The sequence below is a fragment of the Scyliorhinus canicula genome, chromosome 9 (assembly GCF_902713615.1).
Source record: "Scyliorhinus canicula chromosome 9, sScyCan1.1, whole genome shotgun sequence".
Lineage (NCBI taxonomy): Eukaryota > Metazoa > Chordata > Chondrichthyes > Carcharhiniformes > Scyliorhinidae > Scyliorhinus > Scyliorhinus canicula.
The window spans coordinates 25,946,536-25,969,693 of NC_052154.1; the positions used below are offsets into that span (position 1 = coordinate 25,946,536).

General features: G+C 45.6%; 1 long non-coding RNA gene across 7 annotated transcripts in view; it reads left to right on the forward strand.

Moving 5' to 3' along the window:
• Window positions 1-23,158, forward strand: part of LOC119971173 — a 52,546-nt gene that overhangs the window by 13,900 nt on the left and 15,488 nt on the right. For 4 of the 7 annotated variants that reach the window (XR_005461766.1, XR_005461764.1, XR_005461765.1 and 1 more), the window contains 4 exons: window positions 1,212-1,288; window positions 1,420-1,528; window positions 1,671-2,011; window positions 18,802-19,132. This is a non-coding gene — a long non-coding RNA (uncharacterized LOC119971173). Of the gene's footprint in view, window positions 1-1,211; window positions 1,289-1,419; window positions 1,529-1,670; window positions 2,012-18,801; window positions 19,133-23,158 lie in introns of those variants that run through there. The other 3 variants (XR_005461767.1, XR_005461769.1, XR_005461768.1) reach the window with 2 other exon arrangements.

Genomic DNA, 23,158 nt, shown 5'->3' on the forward strand with positions numbered 1-23,158 from the left:
TTTTTTACTGAGTCTTTTAGGCGCCTGTCATTTGAGGGTTAAATATCGTGACGGGGTTTTTTTCTCCCAAACATCAAAATTCCTGTTGTTTTGTAAATGAGATATTTATGATTATCAAAGTACAGGGATGGGTGTCACAGTGGAAAAAAAAGGGAAAAAAGTGTGTTCAGTATTGATTGCTTTTTTGAGCTTAGGCACCTTAAGGACTGAAAAGGATCCGGGGAATATAATAAGACAGGGGACATCAGCAGCACAAGGGGCATGACCTTTATTTGCAATCATAGCCGAGATTTACAGTTTATTACTGATAGCTTTCATAAAGAGCCATTCAGTTCCGAGGTGAGTGGTTTGTCATCTGGAAATGCAATTAACTTCGTCCTTATCCCAATCCCTGGTCTAGATGTGAACAGCGCTCCAATAACATCACATTTTCCCTAATTTCATTTTATTCTCACGGATCTATCCTTTGAGCATTAGTGGAGTTGCATATTATTATCCATCCACAGTGCCTAAAAGGCACTTGTGAATATTTTTAAAATTGATTACATGATTGTTCAGGGTCATTGTGGCACGCACTTTTGCCTTTCTGTGACAAAAAAAAAGGGTGAATCATGCTTAGAGTAAATGCTTGGTGAGTTAATTAAAAAATGCCTGGACAGCTTAAAAAAAAAAGTGTCTCTCAGCAAAACAAATTTAAAGTGGCACAATTTTCATACAGCCAAACCTAGAATAAGACTACAGTTGATGCAAAACTGCGTCCTTGATGTCTGTTAAGCAACGGTCAGTTTTATGAATCATTTCTGTTAAACTTGCATTAATAACTGAAAGGACAGAATCAAACATATTTTTGATTTTGTATTGCCAGAGCCCCCAAAATTGCTTTTTTGAAACTGTGTGGCAAATTATTTGGATAAGAACGTAACAGTCAGTTTTTTCATTAGTGTACGTTTGCCAAAAAAAATGTTTTTCATTTTCTAATTAAAATCCAATAATGGCTCTTCGTATTTGCGTTTATGTTTAATAATATTGCCTAAATTCTAATACTTCATTCAATTAAACTTTAAATTTGTCTGAAGTGCAATCGGTTAGTAGCCTGAAAGGCAAGATAAAAAATGTGAATATGATTTGATAATGTTTGGGCGAATTGATGGAAGAATATGTTGTTAGTTTGAATCCTTTCCTGATGTTTTTATTGAATTTTGTTTTGGTAGAAAGCACAATGGTATTCAGATTTATGAGCACCCTTCTGCATGAGGTAGTGATTCAGTGCAGTTGTTTCAAGATGATGGTAAATATGAAAACTATTTCTAATATTATCAATTTGTAAATCTATTGAAAGAATTTTTATACAAGCTATCAATATAAGAATCTGAATATAGTATATCCTTGATATGATTCTGTTTTCCATATCTTCTGCAGTTATTTCATTAAATATTGCAACTACTGTGCGTAGTATGTGCCAGATGTTTTTCATGGAAGCATTTAGTGATATAAGTACCGAAAGCACCAATACAGTAAAGCTAAACAGGTAAATAGTCAATGATAGAAACAGTTAACATTGTCCTCTTAACAAGATGTTGATTTTCTCTCATTCTCTTCATTTTATACATGATTTCTTTTTGTCGTTTTCTCACATACTTTGGGCTGGATTCTCTGTTCCTGCGTCCAAGCGCTGATGCCAACGGAGGATCTGTGGTGTTCCACGACGAACAAAATCGGTGCCACACCCGCACCGATTCCGCTACCGGTGAGAGCTAGAACCGGCACCACGTGAAACACCCGCGGAATGCATGAAAAAGGGTGGGAGAATCGGCAGATCCGTACGCTTACACCCCCCACACACGCAGCAATCTCGCCTGAAAAGTTGCCGCTGGTTCTGCTGAACTGTGTGGATGTTTACAGCACAGAAGGAGGCCATTCGGCCCATCATGTCCACGCGCGTCAACAAAGATCTGACGACACTAATCCCATTGTCCAGCGTTTAGCCCATAACCCTGGAGTTTATGGGAGTGTAAGTGAATATCTAAATGCATCTTATATGATACAAGATGTTCTGTCTGAATTACTCTTTCATTCAGTGAGTTCCCGACTCCAACCACCCTCTGAGTAAAAACCTTTCCCCTGCCGATCAGCTTCCTTGGAGTCCCCATTAGTTTGATAACACATGCCCCCTGCCGCTCGCCACACCCCCCCCCCACCCTCGCCGCCCGCTGCCCCCTCCCCCCCCCAGCAGCTTCGATACCCCTGTGTGCCGACTTGAGCTGTGAAACTAACGACTGCAAGCTCTATAGAAAGCTAAGGTGGACATACCAGGCAAATATTTTCAAGCCTACTATTAAATTTGAACTCAATGGTCTTCCATATAAGTTCCACTTCCATGCTGCGAATGTGTGGTAAATTTAAACAATGCATGTTTGGAAGTCCAGTAGGTCTCGCTGCTGGAATATAACTTTAATGGGCAGCACAGTGGCACAGTGGTTAGCACTGTTGCTTCACAGCACCAGGAACCCAGGTTCAATTCCATCCTTGGGTGACTCTCTGTGTGGAGTCTGCATATTCTCCCCGTGTCTGCGTGGGTTTCCTCCAGGTGCTCCGGTTTCCTCCCGCAGTCCAAAGGTGTGCAGGCTTAGGTGGATTGGCCGTGCAAAATTGTCCCTTAGTGTCCAAAAATGTGCAGATTATGTTGGGTTATGAGTTTACGGGGACAGGGCAGGGGAGTGGGCCTAGGTAGGGTGCTGTTTCAGAGCGTTGGTGCAGACTCGATGGACCGAATGGCCTCTATCAGCACTGTAGGGATTCTATGAGTCTTTTTCACAAGTTTCAAATCACGATTAAAATTGAACCATTTCAGTAGGTGAGTTTTTCTGCGATCAAACGTTTTGTGGGAGAGTAAGTAATTATCTGAAGGGAGGTGCAAAGTTAGAATATTTCTGGGGCGGGATGCTTCTGAATCCGGCGGGGCGGGCAACTCTGGCGCGAAGGAGTGGTGTGAACCACTCTGGCGTCGGGCGGACCCGAAGGGCTAGGCCGGCAGCGGGGTGGTTTGAGCCAACCGGTGCCGAAGAGCCTCCACCGACCGGCGCAAGCTGGCGCATATGCGCGAGCGCCAGTGTGTGCTGGCGTCATCCCAACGCATGTGCGGGGGGGTTTCATTTCCGCACCGGCCATCGCAGAACATTACACCAGCCGGCGTGGAGGAATAGAGTGCCCCCATGGCACAGGCCCGCCCGCGGATCGGTAAGCTCCGATCGCGGGCCAGGCCACCATAGGGGCAACACCTGGCACCCCGCGATCCCCCGCGCACCCCCCCCCCCCAACCCGAGGACTCTGGAGGCCACCCCCAGAGCCAGGTCCCGCTGGTGCGTACCTGTCGTAACATACGCCGGCAGGACCGGCTGAAAACGGGCGGTCACTCGGCCCATCGCGGGCCGGAGAATCGCCGGCGGGGGGGGGGGGCTTCTGCCAGCGGCCACTGACTGGCGCGGCGTGATTCCCGTCCCCACCAAATCTCCGGCGCCGGAGAACTCGGCAGCTGGCGGGGGCGGGATTCACGCCATCCCCCCCCCCCCGGCAATTCTCCGGCCCAGCGGGGGGTCGGAGAATCCCGCCCCTGGTCTGTATGTATATAACAGTTGATGAAATTGACAGGATCAACAGAGTAGTTTATAGGGGAAAACTATCCTGCCTCTACCAGATGAAGAAGAAACTATGATGGCAGATGACAGCAACTAAAGTGTTTGAAAAAATGTATATGGAGAGAAATAATTTCATTGTTTTCCACTTGAATAGAACCAACACTTGACGAGGTTGAGGTTATAATCATGTTGATACCAGCATGTGTTTGGTGTTATAAAGAAAGTTTTATTAGCAGACAAGTTAAACACTATTATACGAGGCAATTAGAAACTGCAGATTTCTCACACCTTGTCACGATATGCCTATCATTAAAGATTCACAAGTGGGATATCTACAGGGTTCCCATCTTCCGTGAGACATATAACATAAGTACTGTTTCAATACTTGTGTAGATGTCTCACTTGAAAGACGTTTAAGATTTTCGGGGAAAAAATGTTTCAAAATGGATAGCTCGTGGAATTTCAGAAATGAATTTCAAATCCATGCTGTCAACATTTTAAACCTTTGGTGACTAAATGTGCGCAAGTACGCCATTTCCTGGTTTAAACATTCCATGTTGACTAGTTTGCCAATCTCATTGGCTATGAACTGTTCAGTAAGTGATTTTTCTGCATTAGCTTAAATCAAGGTGCAGAATTGGGCGAACCCCTCACTGGTGCATTTGTAGGCAGTGGGGCGGGGAGGGGGGGTTCCGTAAAACTCCATAGGTTGCTCCTCCTCCATTCTTCCGCCCAGCCCCAACCTGTGCACAATTTTATGAAGGGTGGGAGAGACTTTGGGCAGCTTGTCCACCCTCATTTTGATGCTCTTCAGTTGCGAAATACTAGCCATGTAAGGGGCGCTTCCTGCCTGGTCTCAATTTTGAGGTTGACAGGAGGAGGAGTTTAGAGGCCGGTGTGGAGGCGGGGGAGGGGGAGGGAAGGGGGGGGGGAGTGGTTAGAGATAGCTCAGCTGGTTACCCTGTTCAGCTCTTGGGCATGATGACAGAGGTGCCTCCCTCGAGGGCCCCCTTGCCACATCAGGGGGAAGGCATTGGCAGAGTACTCGGCGATGCCGCCTCGCAACTCCCAGTTGACCTCAGCCCCTGCTCTCCCCGACACCCTCTTTCCTCCCCACATACCCTTCCCCCACCTTTTGGACTCCAGGTCTTGGACTCCAGGGACGGAACCTTACCATAGCTTTTTCAAAGTTTCAGGCGCAGACAGAAAACCGGTGCGTAACCTTCCACCTGCATGGAACAGTTTTCACTCCAGAACTTCAGCCTCTCTGAGTAGAAAAAACAGTGAGTTGTCGGGGTTTATGCCGTCACTCTGGCAGAGCTGGGCCTGATAGAGCGGCCAGCCTTGGCTTCACAGAGACCATGGCACCATCTTTAAAGGGTGCCCCGATCAGAACTCAAGATCAACACCTGCTCCCCCTTCCTCCCCCACTATGGACATATTGCTGGCATCACCCCCCCCCCCCCGCTTCACTGACCGTTTCCATCCCTCGCCTGCAAGTTCCCCCCTCAAAACCCACTCCTCCTCACTGCCTGTTTCACCCCCCCCCCCCGTGCCTGGAAAAACCATCATCAATGTCCTTGGCACTCTTTCCCCCACCCACACATAATGTCAATCCCCCTCCATCTGGTTCCCCAGATGGCCCACACCTGGCATTGTCCCCTGGCACTTCCCAGTTGGCACTGTCCCATTGGCACTCAGCCTGGCTCTGTGCAAAGGCGCAGTGCCAGAGGGAAGTGCCAAGGCACTGCCCAGGCATGTCCCTTTTTCCCTGGGGGATATACTTACCTTTGCACCCCAGGAGATCCCCTCGACTGCTTCACATCTTCAATTGGGCAGCACAGTAGTATAGTGGTGTTAGCACTATAGCTTCACAGCGCCAGGGCCCCAGGTTCGATTTCCAGGTTGGGTCTCTATCTGTGCAGAGTCTGCATGTTTTCCGCGTGTCTGCGTGGGTTTTCTCCGGGTCCCCCGTTTCCTCCCACAAGTCCCGAAAGACGTGCTTGTTCGGTGAATTGGACATTCTGAATTCTCCTTTAGTGTACCCAAACAGGTGCTGGAATGTGGCAACTAGGGGCTTTTCACAGTAATTTCATTGCAGTGTTAATGTAAGCCTATTGTCATACTAAAGGTTATATATATAGATAAATATATATAAAGCCCGCTGACGTACATCGCGTCGGTGAATTTGAATATTCAGTGAGGGGGGGATAATGTGGCCTTTCCAGATTCTCTCTGGATTCCTGCTCACGTTGGCGATCCTGTAGACCACTAACACGGGCTCAAAATCATTCCCCAGGAGTTCTGCTTGTAGTCCCAGTTATGGCCACTGCTGCTATTGGGGCTACAGAGCTGCCGCCAATGTGTTTGGCCGACAACTCTCTCAGGTGATACTTTTCTGACAAGCTGCCCAATATGCCCGAAACCCTCCCCCCCACCCCAGTCACCCCCCCCCCCCCCCCAACGCTCTTTTGATACATCCCACCCACCCCAAACCTTGGGTAGGTCCCCGGACCCCCCCTACCTGGCAAGGCACTGCCAACCTGGCACCCTGGCTCTGCCCTTGGCTCGGGAACTGAGGGAGTGCTAGGGTACCATCCTGCCCTGTCTCCGATTCCCTGGGGGCCTTCACTAGCTTGGGAGTCCGCCCCAGGTGCCGTCATGACTGGTCCATGTTGTGTGGCTCAGGAGTAAATGACGCCCTTGTGAGGTCTCCCAGACACAGCTGGTGATTCCCAGATGCCGGGTGAATCCGGCATCCGGATATTTAAATGAGCCCTTTATAATTATTTAATTTGTCTTCAACATCAACAACAACCACTTGCAATTATATATTATCGCACTTATTAGCATGACCAGCAATGTATGAGTGTGTAAATTCAGGAATGTTCAAGGGGCAAGAGTTGGCCAGAGATCCCAGGTAGACAGCAGGTGGGGCTAGGGTGGTTGTAAGGCTGCAGGATATTTCAAAGATAAGGGGGACTAAATTTGAGAAAGAATTTGAAAAGAAGAATTAGAATTTGAGACTCATGGCATTGCTTAAACAGGAGACGATGGGTGAATGAGAATTGGGCCCAGAAAGTCAGAACGGCTCCATGTCTTAGCCAAAATGACACTGGAACCCCAATTACAAAAGACCTGCCTACAGACTCAGGACCCACCATTTACGCTGGACGGGTGGGGGTGGGGCGAGGGTCAGTATTTCACACATCGGTGCTTCAGAGAGGCAGAAGCACAATTTAAAATAATTTCCATCACCCAGGTTTTTGAAACATGACTCTGGGACTTTAGACGTTTGCAGAAAAGATCTAAATGTACTGAAGTTCTTTGGTGATATCAGGATGTGGATATGATCTATAGAACTATTATGATGTCAAGTCATTTAAATTCTTTGCCCTATAAATTTTAAAAGAAAATTGCTTGCGATGACACTTTTGAAAAAAATATTGGTGCTAGCAATTTCAATAGATGTTGGTTGACATAAACCTGAGGGTCACTATTTTAGGATTAGTGCTCCTTGACGTCTTTGATAATCTGTCATTATCACAGTGACTGACTCCCTTTGAGGGAAGTTTGCCCTGAGTCGGGTTTGGGAAGTTGGAAATTTTCCCGACTCAGGACACCTAACTTGGGAGCAAATAGTTGGCCTTTTGTGTGAGTTAGGTCAAGGGTAGCGAAGTTTAGAATGACATCAGGTTTCGAAAAGACAATGCTAGGAGGTTGGGGGTGGCAGCCACCAGATACGTTGAGGAAGGCACGGAACTGGATGACGGTCTTAGTGATGGCACCGATATACGGTTGAATGTTAGTCATGGGGTCAAATATGACACCGAGATTACAAATTGTCCAGTTCAGCATGGTTGCTGGGGAGAAAGATGGATCACGTGACAAGGGAATGGAGTTTGTGACAGGGACTGTCTCCTCAATATTTCATTGGAGGAATTATCCAATACAGGATGTCAGATTAGCAGTCTGACAGTTTAGCGGCGGTGAAGGGTTCAAGAGAGGTGCAAATTAGATTGAACTTGGTATCATTCACGTAGCTATGATCACCGACCCTGTAGGCTGGATTTTGTGCCCCCATCCCGCAGGTGGGTTTGAAGGTAGGGGACATTTGTAAAATACAGGGCGTGCCTATCCCACCTGCCCCTCATCTGTCACCTCTACTATGGTGCAGTGCAGATATTGGGTAGCCCAGCTACTCTTGTACCCATTGAGTCGCTTATGTGGTCAGTTAATGGTCATTTAAGTGCCTTGTCATTGCCTCCATCAGTATTCTCCCTGCTGCATTGGGAGATCCACAGCAAGTGGGTAGCCCAGGTGTTAGACGAGGATGAGGGACACCTCAATTTGGGCTCTATTGTTCCCATCGGAGAAAAAGTCTTGCCCTTAGCCCCTGAATGCCCCGCCGAGCATAAAATAGCTGCGGGTATTAATTTTTATGGGGACACTCTTGGCCAACTTTCTGGTTGAGTGGAGTGCATGGGGTGGGGAGGGTGGTTGGGGGGGGGGGGGGGGGGGTGGGGGGGGGGGGGGGGATTGGCTCCCCTTAAAATCCAGCTTTGTGTTTTCATGCACTGTCATTGAGCGGCTGCATGTAGTTGAGAGGGGACCAGGAGTAGATCGTTGGGGAATGCCAGAGGTAACAGTGTGGGGTCAGGAAAAGAACACATTGCAAATGATTCCCTGGCTGTGACTGGATAGATAAGAATGGAACAGAGAGGTCCAGCCCCACCCAATTGGACAAAAATGGATTGGTGTTGGAGCAGAACTTTGTGCTCAACTGTGCGAAAGGCATCATTGTGAAACATTTTGGGTGGGATTTTCCATCTAGCGTCGCCAGAATCGCAAAATGCATTTGGGCGGAGAATCGCACATCAGCCGAAAATCAATGCCGCACCAGGCCCCCCGTGGAGTACCATGCTCCGGCACCTCGATAACAGCGACGATGCATTGCACAGCCATCTCAGCGTAGCATGCAAAATGTACAGTAACTACCAATAGTATATCATTACTGGGCCCAACATGGTATTCTCCGGCCTCCCGATGACCCACCTGCACCAGGCATGGTTCACTTGTGGTATTTTAGATCAGGAATCGGGTGCTTTGGCTGATGAGAGTGAGAGCCAAGGACCCAAAGGCTCAACTGTGGGCTGTCAGCCATGCTGCTGGTTGGGGGGTGGCGGGGGGGGGGGGGGGGGGGCGCATTGGGGTGGGTGGGGGTTGGTCGGGGCTGGGGCCAGTAGCATGGGGGTGCTGACACACCCGGGCCACCCTGAGGAGATGATGCAGCTTCTTCCTGCGCTGCTCTCCAGTCCTGACGGTGGGGCCCACGGCGCTAACCACCTCTGTGCCCTGTGTCCAGGCCTGGTTGACATGTGCATGTGGAAGCCTCCTTCACAGCCCAGGAAGCAGGGTCCCCCGCCTCTCCACCACGGCACCCTGCAGTGTCTCCAGCTCGGGGCCACTCTTTGTGGTGCCAGTTTCTTGGCTGGAATGAGTGTGTTTGGGGTGTGGAGTGCTTATATGCAGCTCCAGCCGGCTTCGTTTGGAATTGCACTAGTTTCACGTGGCACATTAGCATGTTCTGAATTGCTCCGGGACCGGCTCCACTATTGGGGCTGTAAAGCACCACTGATTCTGTCCCGGCATAGTCTCTAGAATGGAGAATCCAACCCTTTATGTTTTAGCCTTGTTATTCCAGAAGCATTTTCATTTTGCTATTGTGGTTAAGTGATCAAGTTTTGGTATACTTGGTGGATGGTGGAAAAATTATTATAATATTCAAATATTAAAACCATCTGTAAGAGGGTGTGTTCTGCAAACATTATTTACCGCGGAAAGGATTCATAACCTAATTTGTGTTCCTGAAGAATCTCAGTTATGTATGTGGAACAATAGCGAAGGTACATCTTGAATATCCCCAGAGAAATAATCTCATCATTTAATACATCCTAACTCCATCTCTTCTCGAGATGGAATGCCAAGAGACACATAAAAGTATAAAGCAAACACATCAAGTTCTCTCTTATCTTTGGTTGGAATGATACATGTTCAGCACCTTGAAGTCTTTTCATCCTTCTCTCACCCCCATCCATAGATTATCATAGAATTTACAGTGCAGAAGGAGGCCATTCGGCCCATCGAGTCTGCACCGGCTCTTGGAAAGAGCACCCTACCCAAGGTCAACACCTCCACCCCATCCCCATAACCCAGTAATCCCACCCGACACTAAGGGCAATGTTGGACACTAAGGGCAATTTATCATGGCCAATCCACCTAACCTGCACATCTTTGGACTGTGGGAGGAAACCGGAGTACCCGGAGGGAACTCACGCACACACGGGGAGGATGTGCAGACTCCGCACAGACAGTGACCCAAGCCGGAATCGAACCTGGGACCCTGGAGCTGTGAAGCAATTGTGCTATCCACAATGCTACCATGCTGTCCAGAAGCGCAAGTCTGTTTGCCAGACACTACACTGTCATTTTCCCCAAGACATTTGCACTGTTCCACTGGGATCCTCACCAAAAACCATGAACAATTGATCATCGTATCTTTGCTACATTCAAGTGAGTCGGCAATCAGGAATTTTATAGATTTATGCTACTTTTCTCACCAGTCACTTAGACTGAAAAATAATGGTTCAGGTGGGCCTTTGATCACCTGGTATCCACGTGATTTATGGCTCTCACATGCTACTCACCCATAAAAGCTGCGTGCTTCATCTCTGCAGTCTGCAGTTGTGTGAATAGATTTTATGTATATATAATAAAAATATACTCGGATATTTCACCATCAAAAGTAAGTTATCACTATGTTCATTTTGAAATAGGACTATCAAGGTAAGTGCTAAATCATTAAGTCAATTTATTTGATCTGTGAATGCATTTAACTTTTTGTTCAAAAGAATTGATACAGTAAAATAAAATCTCCATTCTTTCTCGATATGTTTAAATTATGGCCAAAAGAATCATGAAAACACTTAACTGTATACTGGCTTTACATATTACATGTACGGTGTGGGGTATTAGAACAAAGAACAAAGAAAAATTACAGCACAGGAACAGGCCCTTCGGCCCTCCAAGCCTGTGCCAATCCAGATCCTCTATCTTAAACTGTTGCCTATTGATGTGCCGTTGATGGAAATTAGGGTTTTTAAAAACCAGGCCACTTGGGAAAGCTAATTTCCAAATATTGTCATCTAATTAAATGGTTAAAATAACAAACTTTGAATGTCCCTGAAAAGTGAGCACAACACTTGAACGTGCCAGTAACATAATGTTTTCCAAGGGACAGAGTTCGACACAGTGAAACAATTCCATTATTCAGGTCATGTTAATATTATTCTGCTTCATTAGTTCATTGATATCAATGGGGCAAGCCATTGGCTGCATCCTTCTGAGTTTGTTAATGTTTAATTATGTTCGATGCAGCATATTCAAACACATTTTCCAGGAAATGTTTCTGTCTTTTGCAAAAGAAGATTGAAACACGAAAGGACATCATTTATAGTAGACGTTGCAGATTGTGCTATTTTCAGAATTCCTGGGTTTATAAATTCTGCGGAGCTTCCATTCCTACAAAAAAAATCATATAATTGTTCAATCCAAGCTCTATCCAAAAAGTATTATGAATTGGTCATCATTTTCTGAGTGCTAGATTTAGAGTTCAGGCGCCATTTTGTTCAGTATGCTGATTTTTCCAAATGGTCTGAATTAAAAGTGAATTAAAATATCACAACCTTAATTTTGACTCTCTTCATTCACCATTCAGTTGCCATTCAAGTTGAGTCTGTTGACAATTAAACCGATAACTCCTTATTATACACGGTTAGTTGGTAACATCACCCCATAGCAATGTAGTTAATTTTTTTGAGATGGAATAACTCTTGTACCTGTCAAACAAAACTGCGGTGCAATATATCACAAACAAAACAAAAAGTGGTTCTGGTTTGCGTGAAGATTTAAAAACGTTATGAGTTTGTTGCAATCCTGCCTTTTCTTCTGTGACCGCAGTTTCAATGAAACCCATCAAACTAGAATGGGTTTGATGATTTTAAATAGTTTGTGCTGTAATGAAATTGAAACAAATGGAATTTACAATTCCTTTCATCAGTTTGCATCAGTACTGTGCCTCATCTGCACAAGTGCACGGCAAATTTACATTTCGATAAAATGCTAATCTTGTTCAAATTTATTGATTCCTGCATCAGAATATTTTGATCAGTATTAGAGTTACCACCATGGAGTGGAAAAGTACTTTAATCACCTGTATAGCTGATGTGATAAATCAGCAGTCTCTTACATGGATCCACAAGGAAGGCTTGTGTGGTAAGTGAGATTCTTAAATAATTATAAATCTCTATCCCTGTCTAACACTACATCTGGTTTCTAAGACTGATTGCCTTGCTGGAAACCGGGAATCAGTTTTAAACAGCGATCTCACAGTCCTGTGACAATGATTCGATCGAGTGTCTAAAGTGAAGTGCATCAAAGTGCTCCTCCATAACATTTTGCGCGATGCAAGACACCGTGATGCTGTTTACTTCGGCAGTACTTCTTTGCAATACTGATACACTACGATGAAAAATGTGAAACCAATTCCTTTAGCAGAACACCAGCAGTGTAACTTTCACTGAAGCCAGCCAATGGGAAACTACTGAGATCAGATTGGCCGTTCGTTTTACACTCAGGCCAATTGTACTTTCAAACTCAGTTTCCCACTGGTTAGGTCAGGTTAAAATTGCCACCAGAGAATAGTTTGCCTTGCTATCTTTTATTATAAAATATGCAGTTATATGACTGACTGTTTATTGAGCACAGGTAAAATCAATCTTAACTGTTGCGTTTGATAAAGTTTCCCATGGCAGGTTGATGGAAAAAGTGAAGTTGCATGAGGTTCAGGGTGTACTAGCTAGATGGATAAAGAACTGGCTGGGCAACAGGAGACAGAGAGTAGTGGTGGAAGGGAATCTCTCAAAATGGAGAAAGGTGACAAGTGGTGTTCCACAGGGATCCGTGCTCGGACCACTGTTGTTTGTGATATACATAAATGATCTGGATGAAGGTATAGGTGGTCTGATTAGCAAGTTTGCAGATGATATTAAGATTGCTGGAGTTGCAGATAGCGAGGAGGACTGTCAGAGAATACAACAAAATATAGATAGATTGGAGAGTTGGGCAGAGAAATGGCAGATGGAGTTCAATCCAGGCAAATGCGAGGTGATGCATTTTGGAAGATCCAATTCAAGAGCGGACTATATGGTCAATGGAAGGGTCCTGGGGAAAATTGACGTACAGAGAGATCTGGGAGTTCAGGTCCATTGTACCCTGAAGGTGGCAATGCAGGTTGTTAGAGTGGTCAAGAAGGCATACAGCATACTTGCCTTCAACGGACGGGGTATTGAGTACAAGATTCGGCAGGTCATGTTACAGTTGTATAGGACTTTGGTTCGGCCACATTTGGGATACTGCATGCAGTTCTGGTCGCCACATTACCAGAAAGATGTGGATGCTTTAGAAAGGGTGCTGAGGAGGTTCATCAAGATGTTGCCTGGTCTGGAGGGTGCTAGCTATGAAGAAAGGTTGAGTAGATTAGGATTGTTTTTGTTGGAAAGACGGAGGTTGAGGGGGTACCTGATTGAGGTCTCCAAAATTATGAGAGGTATGGGCAGGGTGGATAGCAACAAGTTTTTTCCAAGAGTGGGGGTGTCAATTTCAAGGGGTCACGATTCAAGGTGAGAGTGGGCAAGTTTAAGGGAGATGTGAGTGGAAAGTTTTTTACGCAGAGGGTGGTGGGTGCCTGGAGCGCTTTGCCAGCGGAGGTGGTAGAGGCGGGCATGATATCATCATTTAATATGCATATATGAACGGGCGGGGAACAGAGGGAAGTAGATCCTTGGAAAATAGGCGACAAGTTTAGATAAAGGATCTGAATCGGCCAAGGCTGGGAGGGCCGAAAGGCCTGTTCCTGTGCTGTAATTTTCTTTGTTCTTTGTTCTTCTATTCACCACAATTGGATTGTTTGTTCCTTAACATTAATTTAAAAAAATAAACAAACTCTGAGTTGTTATGCTTTTGCGCTTTTCCAATTGCTGAACATTGAGATTTCTTTTGTCAAAGATTTTTGTCTTGCACTCACAGGATTTTCCCAAGAATATAATGTAGAATGTTGAATCCCTCTGCATTGTACCCTTGTGAATGTCCTGGGGCGGGATTCTCCGACTCCCCGCCGGGTTGGAGAATCGAGGGGGGGGCGACGTGCATCTCACCCCCGCCGGCTGCCGAATTCTCTGGCGCCGGAGGTTTGATGGGGCCAGGAATCGCGCCGCACTGGTCGGCGGCAGCTGGCAGCGCCCACCCCCGGTGGTTCTCCCGCCCGCGATTGTCCGAGTGGCCGCCCATTTTCGGCCAGTCCCACCAGTGTATATTACACCAGGTATTTGCCAGCGGGACCTGGCTGCGCGAGCAACCTCCGGGGTCCTCGGGGGGGGGAACCACGCGGGAATGTGGCCCCGGGGGGTGGCCCCACGGTGGTCTGGCCCACGATCGGGGCCCACCGATCCGTGGGCGGACCTGTGCTGGGGGGCATTTTATTGTTCCGCGTCGGCCGCTGTGGTCCTTCGCGATGGCCGACGCGGAGATGAACCCCCCCAGCGCATGTGCTGGGATGACGCCAGCACACGCTGGCGCTCCTGTGCATGCGGCAACATGCGCCGGCTGGCGGAGGCCCTTCAGAGCCAGTTGGCATGGCGCCAAGCCCCTTCCACGCCGACTGGCGGGGCGCAAACGACATCCGGCGCCAGCCTAGTCCCTGAAGTGCGGAAGATTCCGCACCTTTGGGGCGGCCCAACGCCGGAGTGGTTCACACCACTCCTCTACACCAGGACCCCCCCGCCACGCCGGGTAGGGGAGAATCCCGCCCCTGATGTGTTATGGATAAAAAGTTTCAGCAGGAAATGTAATTTGATTCAGCAGTACGCCAGTTCTGTACCACTGAACGACTATTTTCCAATTCGTACCACAAATCGCACTGTTCACTTTCTGGATATCTCAATTGATAAAAAAGTTTCTGGCTATATTAACGTCAGTGGTTTGTAATTAACCCATGTTTCTTTGAATCTCTGTTTTCAACAGTCTGACAGTGTTGAAAACTTCTTGCAGAATTAATTGGTGTGCAATTAATCATGATCAAGCATTGAAAGTAAATGACTTAAAATAGAACATGGCCTGGATTTTGCGGTCAACGATGAATGCATTCATTATACTTAGCGCTGCTCACAAACATTTCACACACTTTTGATGAGCAACATAAGAGAGATGCTTTTCAGCGCAGTGAAAGGGGATTCCTGACGTGTGTGAAAAGAGCTATCAGATTGAAGAATCTTCAGTGAGACATTGAGTGGGGGTAACCGGGGAGTCTCATCCGTCCAGTTGGAGAGCTGGTCAGAGTCCCGTGTTGCTCCCTTTCAGGAAGGCCTTCCAAATTGTGCCAATTAGGCAGTTAATTGGGCAGCACTGGACCTTTCCTAGGATCAAGGAAACCGGGGCAGATGTCCTGCCACCTTGAGCTGCAGGCCAATCAGAGACCGGCAACTCTTCATTGCTTGGCAGCACGGGGGTGCAGTGGCTGTTGCTGAGTGTCTTGGCATGAGAGGTGCCCCCAAGCAACAGAGTTGGCTTTCTGCATGGTGAGTCCCCTGCCCGACACTAGGTAAATATCAATTGGCAGCGAATGGGAAGACTGCCAATTGGCCTTCCCGCCATAGGTTTAATTGGGACAGGGGGTGGAAGATGGCAGATTCCCCACTCACTAACCGCCTTAAATGGCCCACATCACAAACTTTTTTTCCTGAAGTCAGACATTTAAATTTGAGTTTTCTTTCAGTAGAAGTAGGTATTTTGCCATGAATTTGCCAGGCGATAGCATAGACAGTATTCAAAGGGCCCCAATTGGTATGCATCTCTCCCAGTAACAAGTTTTAAATGGCAGTTTCAGAGAATAATCAAGTGTGAATATCTTATGGAGGAGAAGCAGATTATAGACAATTGGGAACATCCCTGAGATATAGGAATATTAATCTATTGTCAAGGACGTTGATTGGGCAGATAGTCAAATACACAGAAGGCATAATCAAAGAATAACAAATGTATAATTGACCCATCTCTGAGAAAGAAAGGAGGCAGTTACCATCCAGCAATCTCAGGAAGTGAACAGGCCAGTTTCCAGCCACCAAGCCTGAAGGCCAAGTTAACACCAAACAAGCTTCTAAGTCTCAGAGCCAAGGCAGTGCAGAAAACCTCCGGAACATCTGTTCTAAAATATCTTCGCTGGACCAGGAAAAAGACGGTTCCCAGATATCATCCCTGTATTGTGTGATAACTGAAAATGGTTATTTAATTTGAATGTTGTTTGGGGAACAGGGGGAGTCTTTCAGAGTTCAGCTATTGTAGATATTCATACATTGTAATTGTGTGAGAGTAGGGTTGTCCTGTTTGCTTGTATTTGTCTTTTCTTTAGTTTAATAAATAGTCTTTAATAATTGTTACACGATGACTGGGCTATTTATTCTCATTGGGTTTTCACTTGTCTCTACACAATAAAACAAAATAAAACTATGTGTCCCCACAAACCAGTGTTCCAAGTTGGGGTACCCTCACAGATAACATCTGTGTGCTTCATGACAATTTAAAGATGCGAAGTAAATTAACCAAAGCAGCACAGATTTGACTGTATATGTGGATTGAAACATTCTCACTGAGGAGATTAGTATAGAAAGGCAGCTCTCGAGTTCGGGAAAAGCTGCAATTAGGTATTAAGCATTCTTAATTCATAGGTCTTGACAGTTTTAGCCATGTTAAAGTAATGCAATGCTGAGTGATTTGTGATAGTATTAGATTTGTTTTAAAAGGAAATAGTGTTAGAAAAAATAGATTGATGAACTGTAGGGAAAAACAAACTGAAAAATGTATCATTTAAAATTAAACTAAAAGTATTACATTGTTCAAACTATGAAAGTAGGTTAGAACAACTATTTGGGATAAAACGAGACAGAGGTTAGCACAATTGAAGAAACAACTTGCATCAAAACGTTTTAACCCCTTCCCGTTCTATTGCATTGATGTGAATACTCTTCCATTGTATTACATATGCATCAAATGCCTTTGATTTTATTCTTTCTGATCTGAAGAAGGCTAACATTTTTATTGAATTCAGTGGATTCCCTCCATTCTATTAAAACTTTAATGCAGCTTTATTATCATGAAATGATTTATCAGGCATGTTCCTTGACAAGTATTTAAAAAAAATAATTTATGGGGTGTGGTTGTCTCTGGCCTGGCTAACATTTGTTGCCCATCACTAGTTGCCCATTGGGAAGTGGTGATGAGCTGCCTTTTTGAACTGCTGCATGTAGGTACACCCATGGTGCTTTCGGGGTGAGTGTTCCATGAATTTGATCCAGTGACTCTGAAGGAACAGCAATATATTTCTAAGTCAGGATGGTGAATGGCTTGGAGGGGAACTTCCAGGTAGTGGTATTCCCAGGTCTGCTGCCCTTGTCCTTTGAGCTGGCAGTGGTCATGGGCTTGGACGATGCTGACAAGGAGCCTTAGCAAGTTCCTGTGCTGCATCTTGTAGATGCTGCACTCTACTGCCACTGTTCATTGGTGGTGGAGCGAGTGAATGTTTTCAGAAGGGTTGCAATTAAGTAATGTCCTGGATGGGGTTAAGCTTCTTGGGTGTTGTTGGAGCTGTGCTCATCCAGGCAAGTGGAGAGTTTTCCATTATACTCCTGCCTTATGTTTTGAAGACGGTGGACAGGCTTTGGGGAGTGAGGAGGTGAGTTACTCGCGGCAGATGCCTAGCCTCTGACCTGCACTTGTAGCCACAGTAGTTATATGGCTAGTCCAATTCAGTTTCTGATCAATGGTAACCCCCATGGATGTTGACAGTGGGGGATATAGCAATGATAATGCCATTGAATGTCAAGGGGCAATGGTTCGATTCTCTCTTTTTGGAGACGACCATTGCCTGGCACTTGTGTGGCACGAATGCTAATTGCCATTTGCCAATTCAAACCTGGATATTGTCCAGATCTTGTTGCATTTGGACATGGACTGCTTCAGTATCGGAGGAGTCGCGAACATTGGTGCAACCATCTGCGAACATCCCCACGTCTGACCTTATGATGGAAGAAAGGCCATTGATGAAGCAGCTTAAGATGGTTGCGCCTGTAACGATATCTGATACCTGCAATGTGTAACTTTAGTTTGAATATGACGATACTTAAAAGAATTTTGATGTCAATGCTTCACTCTGATTACTGCATTGTCAGTCAATTTGTACCATGGAAAACTTGGTAAAATAATAGATATCTGTTCAAATTCAGTTAATCAGAACAGCATATATTGGTTGCAATGTATTATAATTAACAATTTTCATTATGTTTGAAGTACTTTATTACTGATTTCTAAATACTCTTAAATAGGAATGTTTCTAGTCAAAATATGTATTTTATAGGCTACTTAGGCACAGATTATAGGAAAACTTTTTGTGCACTGAAGCAGTTGCAATTACAAACAGATCTATAACACCAGAACAACAGTGTTATTTAAATAATAAAATGAAATCCATAGGACCAGAAGTATTCTGTCTACTGCAGTATGAATTGACCACAATAGGTTCATAGCCGTAAAATTACTACTGCAGCCTGAAATCTGTGATCCAGCCACACAGTCTTTTTAATACAAAAGGCATTGTTTCTGGGGCACATGTGGTAGTTGAGTTGAAACTGCTAAGACGCCAGAAAGCTTTTGTTTAGGAATCTCTATAAAAATAAATTTTTAAAAATATTATAAGTACACTGGTTTATAAAAGGTTAAAGTACATATTTTCCATTTGTTTAAAAAGTTTGCTTATGCTCGGCTTAACCTTTTAACCCATTTGTATTAGCAGTTGAGGATTGGCAGGATCTAGAGTCTGTACAGTTTACATGCTTAAAATGTGCAGTGTTGTTGTGCGTTGCCTCATTTGAGAAATAATTTTATATGGAGCAAATGTAGCCTTTAATGTGTTTTTCATGGCATTGCATTTAAATGATGCACAATTAAACTTTATAGAATATTTACCCTTTATTTTTATTCCTTTTTTTTCCTTTTTCAGGCTGCTGACCAGGAAACGTTATTCTCCAGCGGGGAGGCTTGGATTGTCTGGAGCATGAGCACCTCCATGAGCTCGCCCATGATCCTCCGGCATGTGGGGGACAGTTCACGCAGGGCAGGACAGATCATTTCAATTATTTTTGTCCCCCCTGAGTTATGTGCTAGACAATCTGGCCAAGAGCCAATGAAACTTACCCGACAACAGTATGTGAATGTGAGTGACAAATAGCACAGAGCTCAAACCTGTAACTTTCAGTCAGGAATGCTTCTGATGCATGGCAGACCAGTTTTTCCCACTCAAAAATAAATAAAATCTGCAATTTTAAGAGAGATATATGTTGGTAGGTGGTTAATATTTTGTGATCCAGAAATTGAGGTCCATTGTGCTGATAATCTTACAGTACTCATCTTTTCAGCTTCCTTGTTCTAAGATCTGTTAGGAACCACAACTTTTATAAGCATCCCACCTACCTGTGTATTGATGTAACTGATATTTTATGTATTATGCGCATTTACATCTTTTAAAAAGGAAAAGCACTGGAAATACATAGCATTGCTTCATTTCTTGATGGAATTCATTTTTCATGTAGGACATGCAAAAATGTTAGCGTTTTCGCAAACCGTAAGTCATTTCCACAAAACTTAAATCTGTGAACAAGTTTTTTACCCTCGCCGCTTTAGAACTCGAGCACATCCTTGCCATCATGTTGCCAATCAGAACACCATGGGTCAAAGTTACACTAATCAAAATACCACGAATAACATTGATGCATTCTCCACCAGTGCCAGACCTATAAATGATGCTAAGGTGTGAACTCACCATTATATCAAAGGAAAAGACAGAAGCACTAAATTGACCAAATTCATTAATGAAGCTTATTTGGCCCATATTGCAAATTCATTTAGAAGCCATTTTTCAGCCTGAAATCATGAAAATCAAATGTTTTAAAATTGGATCAATGTCATTGGAAGTTAAGACAATCCTGACTTTGTGAACTGTTAAAATTTTAAGAATGCCTATATACAGCAAGTGCACAGATGTATGACAGATGTGTGGACATAAGCTTGGCATTCTCTGTGGACCACCTGACAGTTACAAGGCTATTGGTGGTTCATTTTATTAATACATAAAGGTCAATCGCTAAGGGAGTTCCACTCTACCAGAGAGAGTAGAGAATTTATTTTGAATACAGTTTCGTGGTTGTTGCTTAACAAGTCAAGTAAGGAGCACACTGCAATGCTGCTCTGCATCGATTTGTGTGTGTCATGGATCTATGTCTATTATTTGGAAAGAAAATTATAGTTCCTATTTTCTAATTCAAGATGAAAAAGAATCAAGATCAAAGAGGATGAACATGTGGGAACTTCAGCGTTGCCAGTTTAGTACCTCTTCCAAATTTGGTGTAATTTTGTCTTGTAAATAATGGACTGAGGAAAACTAACTAATTAATTATGGGAGACTTGTATCCTTCTTATTTGATATGACTATCCTTAAAGTTAAATTGGCTCACCTTTCCCAACGCACTATTGTTTGGAATTTCCTATGGAGTGCCAAAAATATTCTAAGTTAGTTTAAATCGGAAAATTTGACCTTGCTTTTCTGCAGGACACTTTCCTCGTTTGACTGAAACATCAAAGGCTATGATTGGCATTGAAGCACCAATATTCAATTCCTCGGCTCATCCTGTTTTTACATTAAAAGCAATCTCACCTGACAAGACATTCAGCCCTGCTGCACAAAAGACATGTAGATACATTCTGGTACACCGAGAACGTTAGTAGGCCTGTGTATTAATGTAATTATACTGGTTTCAACATCCTCAGTGTTGCAGGTGCAATACCTCAAACCCAACTTCTGGCAGTGTCCAAAAGACGTAATATGATTTTAAGGAGGCCATGTAAAATATTTAAATATGAGTAAATGAGTGAAACGAAAAGCTGACTGGTTTGTTTGGGGAGTTGCACCATCTGCAGTAGTTAGCCGCTTCATGCACCTGTCATTTCTTGTGGTCGAGAATGATTCTTTATCCCACCTGACCCGGCTCAGAAATGTTTGAGGGGGGGAAGGGGTTGCACTTCACTGCACAACTTCCATCTCGAGTGTTTCTCTCGGAATCGAACACAGTTTTTAAGTTGTAGCCTTCTCAAAGCACGGCCCACATTAAACTTGATCACTGACAATCTTTAACTAATCACACGACAGACCCTGTGAAATGCCTCGGAGACATTCTCCCAAAAACTGGCAAGATCCCAAATCTGGCAGGGACTCTGTCCCCAGGTTGCAGGTTTTGAGGCAGTCTACCTGCATTATTGCATTATTCTCTCAGACGTGGTGGTGAATGGGTTCAATTTGTTCTGTCGACAAATACATTTTCATCATAAGAAATAAATAAGTTACTGTCTGACCAGTCTAGGCTAAGGAAGGGCTGGATTAGCCAGGTCTTCCACTCGGACTTGGACTCAAAGTCCAGGGGGGTGGCAATCATGATCAACAAGCGGGTGCAATTTAAGGTGGAGGGCATAGCCGCAGACAGGGGGGGCAGATACCTGATGGTAAGGGGCAGACTGGAGGGGAGAAGAGTGGTGCTGGTGAATATATATGCCCCGAACTGGGATGACGTGGACTTTATTAAAAGAGTGCTGGGGAAGATCCCGGACCTGTGCTCTCGTAGGCTAATAATGGGGTGGGGGACTTTAACACGGTCCTTGATCCGGCACTGGATCGGTCATGTCCCAGAACGGGTAGACTCCCAGCAATGGCAAGGGAGCTGAAAGGGTTTATGGAGCAAATGGGGGCAGTGGACCCCTGGAGAGCCAGACAGCCGACGGGAAGGGGCTACTCGTTTTACTCGCACGTCCATAAAGTATATTCTAGGATAGACTTCTTTGTCCTAAGCAGGGACTGTATAGGGGAGGTAAAGAACACAGAAGATTCGGCAATCACTATCTCGGACCATGCCCCGCACTGGGTAGACCTGCAGGTCGGAGGGGTGAATCACCAACGCCCACAATGGAGGCTAGACGTGGGACTGTTGTCGGAGGAGGGGATCTGTGGGAGGCTTCGGAGGTGTATGCAAAACTACTTGCAGGTGAATGATACGGGGGGAGGTCTCAGCAGCGACCCTGTGGGAGGCGCTAAAGGCAATAGTGCGGGGAGAGTTGATCTCAATTGGGGCCCACAGGGCCAAGGCGGACAGGGCAGAGATGGACAGATTGGTCAGGGAAATGTGTCCGATAGATGAGGAACATTCGGAGTCCCTGGGGGAGGTTTTACTCCGGGAGAGGCAGAGACTACAGGCGGAACTGGGGGCGCTATCCACGAGTAGGGCCGTGGAACAGCTTAGGAAGGCGAGGGTCGTGGTGTACGAGCATGGGGAAAAGGCTAGCAGATTGTTAGCGCAGCAACTCAGGAAGAGGGAGGTGGCCAGGGAAATAGTAGAGTGATGGATGGGGAGGGGTGCAGAGTGGATAACCCGGCAGGATTGAATAAGGTATTCCGGGACTTCTATAGCAAGCTGTACACTTCGGAGCCTCTGGAAGAACCGGAGGAGATGAAAAGGTTTCTGGACGGGTTAACATTCCCAACAGTGGGTGGGGGGCGAGTGGATGAGCTGGGGGCCCCGATTAGAGTGGAGGAGGTATTGGGGGGCCTAAAAGCCATGCAGTCGGGGAAAGCCCCAGGGCCGGATGGATACCCAGTAGAGTTTTATAGGAAGTTTTCTGAGTTAGTGGGCCCGGTCTTGGCGAGGGATTTTAATGAGGCAAGGGACAGAGGGACCCTGCCGCTGACGATGTCGCAAGCCACTATATCACTGATATTGAAGCGGAGTAAAGATCCGGAAGCGTGCGGGTCCTACAGGCCAATCTCCCTGATCAATGTAGATGCCAAGCTTCTGGCAAAGGTACTGCCGATTAGAATTGAGGACTGCGTACCGGAGGTGATTGGGGACGATCAGACAGGGTTCGTGAAAGGCAGACAGCTGTCGGCCAACTTGAGAAGATTACTTAATGTGATAATGATGCCCCCGACGGGCAGGGAGGTGGAGGTAGTGGTGGCGATGGACGCCGAGAAGTCCTTTCACCGGGTGAAGTGGGGCAATCTATGGGAGGTGCTCGGACGGTTTGGGTTCGGGGAGGGTCTGGTGAATTGGATCAAGTTATTATATCAGGCCCCCAAGGCCAGCGTCAGGACAAACAGAGAAGTGTCAGAGTATTTTAGACTATACCGTGGGACAAGACAGTGCTGCCCGCTCTCCCCGCTGCTGTTTGCGCTGGCCATAGAGCCGCTGGCGATTGCGCTGAGAGCCGCAAAGGGATGGAAGGGGATGGTTAGGGGCAGGGTGGAACATAGAGTCTCT